Raw genomic sequence first — 12,252 nt, 5'->3', positions numbered from 1 at the left:
TCGATTTTATCCTGCACTAATGAGATGAAGTCGCTGAAAACGAACATAGTATTATTTAGAGCGTTGATATAAAGAAAATATTTGCCTAGTATTATGAGGTGGTTGAGGGTCAAACGGTGAGTACAAGGACGAGTAATTCCAAATAATACCTCTGGCTCGGAGAGAAGTAAACTCGCGTTACTTACAGTAGAATACCAACTTTGGAACTTATACCAAAAGGAAGACGCTTGCGGACAGCTAATAAACAAATGACGTATGTTTTGACTATCAGAGGGACAGAAAGGGCAGAATGGGGAGGCAACCTTGTTCATTTTGTATAATATACTGTTCGTGGCTAAAATGTTGTGTATAATTTTGTGCTGAAACATTGCCAATTTAACTTCTTTTGTGGCTGTGAAAGGCAGAAGATAAATTTTATTTAGATTCTCTTTTGCGATGCCGTATGATAAGAGTTTTTTTTCTGAAGTGGGAGGTTGAAGATTTTCTAAGGTTAACAGTTTGTCGTATAACATCTTGCACGTTATATTACAGATTGGCGGCGGAGGTGTAGTAGAATCGCCAGAATTAACGCGAAGGAGCTTCTTCCAACTTTGAGGGATCGCAGATAAAAGACTATAATATTGTAAAAAGTTGCAATTTAGCATGTATTTATTGCACAAGGAAAGGAAAGGCAGGAAGCAATTTTCACGCTCGTCAAAAAGGTCTGAAATTTGCTTTATACCTGCTCGGTGCCAATGAGGTAGATATACCATTTTTTTGTCAATCGTAATGAATTTGTTGTTCCAGATTGTCTGAGACAGTATCTCGGTCTTGCTGTGAGGTGTCGTAGACACGATTTCTTGCCAATGATGAATAATTTGTTTGTAAAATTCAGGAAGATGGCCATTAAGATCAAGAAAGTTGTAGTCATAATTACATTGAAAGATCTCAGTACCGCCGACAGTAGAGAGAAACGATTTTGGAATATACTTCCACGGTGCATCTGAGTCTGAGCACAGCCGTTTTACCCAAGTTAGTTTCAAAGCCTTATCGAAAAGTACAAAATCTTTCATGCCAAGACCGCCATCCGATTTCTTCTTGATGAGGGTTGTCTTTTTTATTTTGGCGGGTTTTTGCTTCCAGATAAAATCGAACACTATTTTATTGACCTCTGTTGCAAAGTTTTTTGGAGTCTCCATAACACTGGAGATGAATACAAGTTTGGAGAGGGCCAACGTTTTAACAATATTTATTCTACCGTATATAGATAAGTCTCTTCGGGACCAGACACTTAAGGTTTTCTTTAGGGATCCTAATTTTTCAAAGAAATTTTTCTTATGAGACAATTCAATATTATAGGTAAAATGCACACCGAGCGCGTAAACGGGATCATCGCTGATTTGGAGGTTGCAAATTGCGTCTTTCCTATGGCGCATGGAGCCAAGCCATAGCATTTCTGATTTTGCCTGATTTATTTTTAGGCCAGAGCATTTTTCAAACAGTGAGAGTAAGTAAAATAAATTAGAAACTGACTGGACATCAGCAAGAAGGGCAGTTGTGTCGTCAGCATACTGTGTGAGCTTGACCTCTTCATTTCCCTGGATATGTATGCCCTTGATGTCTTTTGACCGTTTTATACTTTGGGCAAGAAGCTCCATAGCGATAACAAAGAGTATGCCTGAAAGGGGACAACCCTGACGGACACCGCGTTCTAAGTAGAAGTGTTTAGAGGCAACACCATTGTTAATGACACAACTAGAGATGTCTTTATAGAACACGCTGACCCATTGCCGGAGATTTGGTCCAAAGTTGAAAGATTCAAGGCATTTTTGGATAAAATTCCATTCAATTGAATCAAAAGCTTTCTCGAAATCTAAGAAAACAGCTATACCTGGTATATTTTTAATTTTAGTGAAGTCCATTGTGTCTGCTATTAGTCTGATACTTTCTCCAATGAATCTACTTTTTACGTAGCCGGACTGACAAGGATGTATTACGCTTGGCAAGATCTTTTCCAAGCGAAGAGCGATAGTTTTGGTCGCAATTTTGTAGTCAACATTAAGTAGCGAAACTGGTCTCCAATTTGTTAAATATTCCGCGTTCTTGTTCTTTTTTGGGATTAAAGAGATAATACCTTGTCGTTGAGAGATAGAAAGTGATCCGTGTTGAAATGCATAATTAAAACTTTCCACCATGAATTTACCAACAGCGTTCCAAAAAAAGCGATAGAACTCTGAAGTGAGGCCATCTGTACCTGGTGTTTTATTGCTTTCCATCTTCATAAGCGCTCGTTTACATTCATCGATAGACATAATGCCTTCGCAAATTTTTGCAGTTTCTTCTGACAATACATTTTCCGTATTAAAGAATTCGATAAACTCCGAGCCGTTCGGATTCGTGTTTTTTGATGTATATATCTGTTTAAAAAAGCGCTCTTCCTCTTCAAGAATCTCCCTCGGGTCGGTTAATTTTGCGTGATCATTGACTTTTAAGGCCGTTATATGTTTTTTCCTTTGGTTTGTTTTTTCTAAATTGCAGAAATACTTACTGTTTTTCTCGCCATGTTCATACCACCGCGCTCTGCTTCGTATAATCATGCCACGCGTCTTAACGCTTGCTATTTTTGAAAGCTTGGTTTTTACTCTTTCTATTTCGCTCCTTAGGGAATCGCTGTACGCTGTCTGGAGCTTGCACTGCAGCCTGATCATCTCCGACAAAAGGGCAGACTCTTCGTCACGCTTGCTTTTTGCTTTTTTTTTCGAAAATTTTATTGTGAATGCTCTGATTTCCATTTTAATCATTTCCCAGAACAAACCCTTGTCCTCAGTTCTCTGATGCTTTTTGGCGAACTCTGGAATTAAGAAATTCAATAATTCTACATATTTCGTGTCCGACAACAACGAGTTGTTAAATTTCCAGAAGCCTGGCCCACGAGGGGGTTCGTGTTCGGTGAAAGATATAGAGAGCAGGACTGCAGAGTGGTCAGAATAAATATTTGGAATTATTTTGCTCTCGCAAATTCGATTACTCAGTTGATTTGAAATGAAGAGGTGATCTAGTCTACATTGTATTTTCATCGAGGGGTTCGCCCACGTAGGGCCAAATGAGCCCGGGTTTTTGTAGCGCCAGGTATCGAGCAGATTATGCGTTTTAATCAAAGCCTTGAGTTCAATAGTCGATGCTTTTCTAATGTCAACAGGTTTGCCACCTCTTTTGTCTAAAGTGCCGATTACGCAATTAAAATCGCCCCCCAACACAAGATTTTCATTTCCATATTTACCGAGGATATTATTTGAAAGCCCCCTTAGGAATACAACCTGTTGGTTTGGATCGTTTGGTGCATAAACATTAACCAGTACAACTTTAGTATTATCAATAACAATCTCTGCTAAAATATATCTCCCGTGATCATCTGAGGCAATTTTTTCAATGTTTATGTCAAGCCGTGGTTTAAAAAGAATCATAACTCCTCTGCTATGAGACGAACCGTGGCTAGATACGATTTTGCCTCCCCATTCCGTCTCCCATCTTCCGATAGTATCGAGCGAGGAATAAGTTTCTTGCAAAAAAATTATATCTGCTTTTTGTTGATGTAGCCAACGAAAAACTTGTCTTCGCTTTCTCGAGCCGTTTAACCCTCTTACATTTAGCGATATAATTTTATACATTTAGATTCTCTGCAGAAGGCGAAGTCACAATATTCCAGAGAAAAAATTAAGCACTTGTTTATACTATAGTTCTCACTGTGCGGCGAGATATCATAACTTAGAATTAATTTTCTTTTGTTGACCGAGTTGAAGTTAGATAGATAAATACATTTCAACATACTTACAACAGAAATACAACTACACACACAACACAAACTACTCACTACTTCAGACTTACCTATGCTTTTGTACGGCGTTTACTGACTGGGTTAAAATTGGGGTACTAGTGGCAGCAATTTAGCAATGGTTGAGTTGTACGGCGGAGCAAGAAAGTCAATTAAACATATTTAAAACTAACCGTTCATTAAACATCCGTACAGAGGGAAAAGAGCTGTTTCCGGTCCTCGGTAGAGTGAGCCGTTGATAAAAAGTTTTTCTACCTTAAAGTACGCTTCTTTCTTTTCACGTTTGGCAGCCTTGAGAACGGGGTATAACTTCCTTCTTATCTCATCCACTTCTTTTGGAAAGTCGTCGGATATTCCAATGTTGGTGCCCTTAGGAAGGTTTTTGATGAACGACTTTATGAAGTTCTTGTCTTGATAAGCGGAGAGTCTGACTATAATTGGACGGGGTCCTGAGTTTCGGCCGTCGCGTGTATGCGTAGAAATCCTATGAACTCTGTCAAAGTGTATTTCCTTTACATCGTTGGGTGGAATTTTCAGCTTCGTGCGCATAAATTCCCGTAAAGCAGTCTCGGTATCGCTGTTAGATTCACGTTCTCCCTCCTTCACTCCAAAGAATTTTAAGTTGTCTCTGCGACTATGGCATTCCAGTTTGATATGCCGTCTTTGTAATTCCTTGAGTTCTTTATTTATTCGCTCTTGATCGGCGTTGATCTTTTGTTGCTGAGACTCTGCGTCATTTGCCTTGGTTTTTAGATCTTCGATTTCTGCTTGAGCATATTGCAGGCTTGTTTGTAGGGATTTATTTTCTTCTTCGAGTTGATTGATTCTGGACTTATAGTTTTCCAACTCGGGAAGGACACTTAAGAGCAAGTTGAGCTTCTCTTCAATGCTGCTGAGTCTTGAGTTCGTTGCATCGCTGCATTGTCCACATGGCTGCCTGCAGTCTTCTTCGTCAGTTTGGGAGCCTCCCTCTCGAGTTCTTTTCCTCCCTTTCTCCTTCACGTCATTTCTATTAGCTTGATCGTTAGGCATTTTGTCGCATTTAAGATATAACAACCATTACTGTGGCTACCAGGTTAAAAGATTCTAGGAGCTCTTTCGTGTCGTGTCCGCCATGTTTCCCGGCTCGAGCCCAGTCCGACTTCAATGTAACTGCTGCAACTGTTGTTTGTAGTGAACAGTTTAGACAAGAAGATATTATAAGAAAATTGTCAGGCCGCTGGGACTTAAAGAAAGGTATGTGAAATGCAAAAACAGATACCAAAACATCATGGCAAATATTTCATGACAGCTGCATTATGCTAAATTTTTATTTGTTCCTTTGTACATAAAGCATTTAAAATTGTAACATTATATAGCTTTTGACTGTTGGCTGGCTTTTCACATGGAAGGAAAATATCATAGTTGTTACCCCAATACAATATTTGGATACCAGTGGATTACTGTTGTGCGTCATTGTACCTTATTCATCAGTGTCATATAAATGTACTGAGATAAAAAACAGTTTAACTGACATTAGAGTTTGGTATTTTTCATAACTTTATCAAAACAACCATTAGCACCACAACATGTTCATTTATCATGGTCATGTAGTTATTTTGATTTTTATTGCCTTGTTTTTTTAAGGTGCTGAGCCATCCCAGTTTTCATGGAGCGTGCCAAAAAAGTCTGGAAAAGCTCCTCTAAGGCGAACCAAGAATAAATTAGTTTTAGCTCAGGAAATGGATGTTGCAACTCCATGGAAGTCACTGTGGACTCAATAATCATACCAGCACCACCTATAACAGTTTCCACAGTCAGCAGCAGTCAATGTTCAAATTCATTAGCTAATGATCTGGATCCAACCAAAGCCTCTAAAGCTAATGTTGTTGAACAACTACAGAGGCAGATTACATTACTGGAACTAAAGTTAGCTGGTTGTGAAGAAAAGTTGGCGGAGATGGAAAAAGAGGGTGAAATTATGCTGGGGTGTCAATTTTCCTTAGATAAAATCAAGGGTGATAATTCAGCCATCCTATTTTACACTGGGTTTCCTTGCTATGAAGCACTGATAAGTTTTTTCAAGTATCTTGAGCGAAAATGAGCGAAAATGCAGTACTGGAAAGGAGAACACTTATTGAGAGAGGCAGCCTTGTCAAGAGGATGAAAATAAAAATAAGCCTGGACCCTCCAGGAAATTAACATTTCTTGATGAATTTGTTTTAGTGTTGATGCGACTGAAGGCTGGATTATTTGTGCAGGACCTTGCAGACAGGTTTGGTGTTAGTACAAGTCTTGTGTTCAGAATATGTATAACCTGGATCAATTTGTTGTAATTTGAACTCAAAGACCTTTTCCCTTTTCCATCACAAGAGTTGGCACGCAAAAACATGTCAGATGAGTTTGCCAAGTTTGCAACAACTAGAATAATTTTGGACTGTACAGAGATATTTATTCAGCGTCCCTCAGCCATGCTTGCGCAGTCTGAAACTTGGTCAGACTTCAAGCACCACAATACTTTGAAGCAACTGGTGGGAGTAACTCCAAATGGCCAAGTCCTTTCAGACCTCTGGGGTGGGGGCGGGTGTCAGATAAACAGATAACAAGAGAAAGTGGAGTTCTAGATTTATTGAGTAGTGGTGACAATGTTATGGTTGACCGTGGCTTCGAGATAAAGGACATTGTGCCTGATGGTGTCATGGTTAATATGCCCCCTTTTTAGCCGGACGAGATCAACTGACTGCATCAGAGACAGAGGAAACTATGACTATCGCCTCTGTGTGAATACATGTGGAGAGGGCAATTGGTAGGATAAAGACTTACCATATTTTGGATGGTAACTTACCCAACACTTTAAGCCCCTATGCAACGCAAATAGCCACAGTATGTGGACTATTGACAAATTCTCTTCCTCCATTGCTACCTCCTGCAAAACCAAAACCCTGAATTCCTTTTTTATTAACTTTAGTTTGTTTACATGCCTGAAATGATTTCTGGCATGTTTATCATTTTGCAACCCCTAGACAATCAGATGGGAGATAAAGCAAGAAACACAAATTTCAAGAAACAAGATAATTGCTAGTGTGGCTTCTTGAAGTTAAGTTTTGTGGTTTGGGCTCTTAGCTATTGTTGCTTAACTTGGGGTTCTGTTATTTCAAGTGGAAAGGAGTATTGGTACTCTCCCAACACTATATACCCATGGCAAAATAAGTCTGTTTTATAAAGTTTTTGACTGTAACTAACGTAACACCCAGCTGACATTTCAAGTATTGTCAGTTCAAACTTCACTCAATAGAAGTGCAAATTCATCCTGCAAGGTGATTTGCTTGTGTCTTCAAGGTTCTTATGGATACATTCTTAGCACTGTTACATGAAAGGAAAAATAATGGCTGTAGTAATTAATAATGTAAATTTACTACACACCAATTGTTTACAATTGCCTTTGAAATCGCATTTTCAAACCAACACTTGTGCAGCAATATTGGCCATATGGCAACCAACCTCTGTGCAGGTATAGGATCTTACCCCGCTGCACTCGTCTGGTAATGAGCTCAGGGAAAAGAGCACATCTGTAAAAGAAATCTATCTTTGGCAGGGAGTCACTGATCCAAGAGTTGTCCAAGTAAATTTTCTCCACAAATAGTGGTCTACTCTCTCCAAAGTATACTATAAGAATGATCCCTATAAGATCCAGGTTAGAACAGTAGAGCTGCCCTTGAATTTGTACATAATAATCATGATTTCGTTTTAACCTTACAGTTCCATCGGCAAGTTTCTCCAGAAAGAAAGTTTTGTTTTGGTAGGCTTCTTCAATAGTCATGCCTGCTTTGCTTAAAGGAGATTTAATTTCCATTTCCCATTTTTTCGTGTGTATCCTTAATGGTTACAATCCTGTCTATGCTTGCCCCCAGGCATGGCTTGTCCTTGGACACCAGTAGCCCAATTTCCTCAACAGTAACATCAATGCCATCCTTTTTCATTTCCCTCATATAAAGGTTCACTGCCTTTGCTTCACTTTCGATGCCTTATTGAGTAGCATCTGTTGTAAAATTCGAGTAAAGGATTGATTTCAACTTATTTGAAGGTTCCACTTTGTTCTTAGATGCTTTTCCAAAGTTTGAAGCTGTCAAAAGAGATTTCCTCTTTACAAACGAAAGATTGTTTTTGTTTTGTCCTCGAGTTGTTCTCTCCATTTCATCTATCTCTTCTTTGGTGATTGTTAAGCTGGAAACATAGGAATCAATCATAGATTTAAAGTCCTCCGTAGCAATATCGTAACTGTCTGTAAAAGGCACAGACTCTGGTGCCTTGTTTGTCTCTTCAGAGTCTCACTCCTGTAGACAGGTTGACTTGATGTCAGGGAACAAAAAAAATGAAGTGGCAGGGAGACAATTTTCAAGACTTTCACTTAAAATCTTGAAACTGTTTTTCTCTCTTGTTCGCTGATTTGGTGATCTTGGATCAAATTTTATAACCTTTGACTGAAGACAAATATTTTTCTTACCAAATCGTATCTTTCTGATTAGCACTTGGTCGAGAGGTTTAGCTGCAACACTTTGGTTGCGGGGTACAACCCACACAGACAGCCGCAATGTACATGATAAAGGCTCGGCATGTTTCTGTAATCCCCTTCTCATAAAATCTTCAATTGCAAACAACACTCCTCCAACGTGGTTACATTTACCTTTTCTGGATAAACCAAGTCCAGCCGGACAAGTGCATGCCGCTCGCAAAATGTGACAGTGCACGGGAAAACATAGCTTAACGCTTATCTGTTAGATGGGCAAAAGCGTTAAGCATCCGTTAGTCATCCGTTAGAAAGTTCTCTTAAAAACGTTACAGGCGTGAGCCCAACCGTTAGATGTTAGCATCAAGCCGTTAGAACGGAGAGTGCAACCGTTAGCAAGAGACATGTATCCATTAGCCGTTAACATTAGACTGTTAGATTGGACAGCATAACCGTTAGCAAAAACTCTGTATCTGTTAGCACGGCTAGTGAAATCGTTAGGAGCCGTTAGAATAAACTAGCATACGTAAAATAGGTAACGGTTCCATTAGAATGGCATGACACGCGTTGAAGTAGAAAGTGGTACGTAGTGTGAAACAAGAGCAGCTCTTGGCTTCCATTTAGTTCAAAACAATCATGAGAGATAGCTATCTCTTGACAAGAAGTTTTGCAATTATTATTTTTTGATGATTGATAAATACAACTTGAATGAAGTTCAATAAAGCCTTCATACTATAATTATTATACATGATCCAAAACAAAACACATTTGCCGCTTTCGAGAACAGAAACGACATGTAAAATCATAACAACGCTTGTCATTATATGAATTGTTTTATTTATTCTGCAAAGTCCAGTTGGTTTGGGAGCTTGTAATTTGTTACTGTAATTGGTGAGCAAAGGAAAGTTTAAAAATACCTTACAAATGCCATAAACGGACGAAACAAACATGGAGAAAACTCAACCAAAATGGCCATGCGATGAATAAAGATTTTTTGTGAACACTGATCACGTGTCAAGAACTTGTGCTCGTGTGCCAATTCACAAAGTGCTGGTTCAAAAATTTGCATAAAGTTGTTTACATCTTCCAAGGTGTGAGAAACGGCCATATTCCGGCGGAAAGCTTGATAAATATTTTGATAGACTGTTGTCTGACTCTGAATCAGATGAAACCAATTTAACTACATGTATGTGACAAAAACAACTTTATCTGATGAAACCAGTGCCAACAAAATGCCTGTCGCTTCAAGACTAGCTTCGGACTTTGAAAGGTACCACTTTTCACATGCTCTGTCAAGAAAGCGTAATCTTTCACGAATCCACAGCTAGATAAGATGAAACAGTTACTTTTAAAAAATTCTATACAAAATCATTGTGTAAAAATAAGTTCAAGTGACAAATCCATTTGAGCAAAACAATAAAAAATGTTCACCCTGCTTGAATGGCGAGTTTTAAAATTGTTTACATGCGGGTTTAGTGACGTTTCGCGTCCCACACGATGATAAAGGACTCAAATTCTGAGTTTCTGTCTCGATGAGGAAGTGATAGTTTATATCACTGAGTTTTGCTTTCAATGCTCACCATAGAAATAGTTCTTTTAATGTGTGTCTCATTGAGAACTGATGAAATCGGCACTTTGTGATACATCTTTTTAGAAATCGTGAGTGTAAGACTGATAATGGATTGGCATGATTATGTGTTTATAACATTGGACTGAAAGCTACACTGTTCATTCGTTAAAAGCTCTTAGATGTAAACTGTTAAACATCCTTAGTTGTAGACCGTTAGACAACTGTTAAACGGCTTCAGTCATCCATTAGAACAAATTGTGCAACCGTTAGAACGTGTTCTTCATCCGTTAGGTATACATAGTTAGCCGTTAGAATGTTAGGAGAGAGCATTAGAACGCTTTGATCATCCATTAGGCATAATTAGATAACTGTTAGAACTTTAGGACAAAACATTAGAATGCTGTAAAGGTCGTTAACTATCCGTTAGCTATCCGTCCATTAGCGACCGTTTAACGGATAAACATTAAGGTACGTTTTCCCATTCACGGTCACAAATGGCGCTCTGAGGTGAAAACTCCACAACAACTCTGTACAAGGTGAGCAGATTTGACGGATATTTGTGAAATTTTGGCAGAACATTCCAGGGATATGACAAACCAAAGTATGTTGGGAAATTTTGATATGTAATGTATTTTTCCCATGGCATCCATTTATGCAATATATCTCGCCTCTTTTTAGCTACTCCAACTTTAGATTCGGATATCTAGACAATCAATCAGAATATTGAAAAACCTGACACACTTTTGTTGATTGAGGCCTTGCAAAGAAGACTGTGCAGCCATTTTGCTGTATTGCAGCATCTGATACCTGATAAATTCAGAAGAACCCTCTGTTGTTTCACACCTTACGGGCTCCTGACAGATCCTAAAAGAAAAACTCCCTTAACCCATTGACTCCTGTGCTGCCCGTAACTGGCCGTGACGAACGTTGGCCTTTGTTCCACTTAAGGGCCCGTTTGTTGAAAAGAGAGTTAAGTCTAAACCCAAGGTTAAAATCGGCCTAACCTTCGGTTAAATTTTAAGTCCAGGTTAGTTGCGTTGTTCAACGGAAGGTTAACACTAGCCTGCGGTTAAACAGTGGGTTAAATTTAACCCACTGAGCAAGCAGGGTTAAATTGTTAAACTCCGGTTAAATCAGGAATAAAGATGGCGGACTTGTTGTTTTGCGATTTACGCAGAAGGCGACGAGAAAGGAGATTTAGAACCAGAACTCAGTGTGAAATCGTGCTCGTTACCGCTTTCTACGAGAGTCTATTTTATTTATTACCAATCTTGTTGGCAGTGATATCAGTCGCAACACTCGATGAAATCATGCCTTACGGCCGCTCCATCAAGTTTTCATTTCCCTCAGGTTTTACGCCAGTGGAAGTTTCCTACAAGTTATAGACAACACCTTTGGTGTGGATAAGTCCACCGTTTCCAGAGTAATTACTGATGTGTCTCAGGCTTTAATCGTGAAACAGCCTCGCTTTATTAAGTGGCGTTCGATGAATAGCGAATGTGCCACAATTAAAAACGAATTTTACCTTCGCAGCAGATTTCCTTGTGTAATCGGAAGTGTTGACGGAACCCGTGTCAGATTACAAGCGCCCTCACAGCACGAAAATAATTATGTCAACAGGAAAGGTTTTCATTCCATCAATGTGCAAGGTGTCTGCAGCCATGAAGGTGAGTAGACTTTCTGCTAATGCAAAACGCTCAACAGTCTTACAAGAAAATTCAGAGACGAACCAAATACATGTATGTTCGGAGTGAGCTCTAACCTCCACAAAAATCTTGTTAAATTTGAAGGAATGTTCCCCAATGTTGTTGCCTGCTGGCCGGGAAGTACTCATGATAGTCACGTGTTCCGTACAAGTAACATTTGCATTTATTTGCCAAACAATCGTTCCCTCGATGATGGCATCCTTCTTGGGGACAGTGGATACGGTTGCAGCCTATTCTTGATGACGCCGTACACAACAACACAAAGAGCAGCGCAAGTAGCCTACAATGATGCTCACGCCAAAACAAGTGGTGATTGAGCAAACGTTTGGCCGATGGAAAAGGTGTTTTCATGTGTTGCATTCGGAAATAAGAATGGCACCCGAAAAAGTTTGTATGTTTGTAGGCACTTTTGCAATGTTGCACAACATTGCTTTACTGCGACACGAGCCAATGGCGGATGAGGAGGTAGATGAGCTGGCAGATGTGGATCCCTACCATGGACTTCAACAAGGTCTGTCATTAAGGGACCACATCTGTCAAACATTTTTTGGTTGAGATTTTCACATGCTGTGCTGAACTCAGTTCTTCGGTTTATAATTATTGGTGCAACTCTTTAAAGTGTCCCTGTGATAAAGAATGTTCTGCTGTTCTTGCTCTCACTTGATTGATTCCAATTTTT

At 39.3% G+C, this 12,252-nt stretch overlaps 2 pseudogenes; one reads left to right on the top strand and one right to left on the bottom strand.

Annotated features, from left to right (window-relative positions):
- Positions 1 to 6,180: 6,180 nt before the first annotated feature.
- Positions 6,181 to 6,736, top strand: LOC145483465 (uncharacterized; annotated as a pseudogene).
- A 484-nt stretch (positions 6,737 to 7,220) lies between these two features.
- Positions 7,221 to 8,037, bottom strand: LOC145483461 (uncharacterized; annotated as a pseudogene).
- Between the last annotated feature and the right edge of the window lie 4,215 nt (positions 8,038 to 12,252).

The sequence above is a fragment of the Orbicella franksi genome, chromosome 4, assembly GCF_964199315.1.
Source record: "Orbicella franksi chromosome 4, jaOrbFran1.1, whole genome shotgun sequence".
In the NCBI taxonomy this organism is placed as follows: domain Eukaryota; kingdom Metazoa; phylum Cnidaria; class Anthozoa; order Scleractinia; family Merulinidae; genus Orbicella; species Orbicella franksi.
The sequence above is the reverse complement of the archived record's forward strand: the minus strand, read 5'-3'. Positions and strand labels throughout refer to the sequence as shown.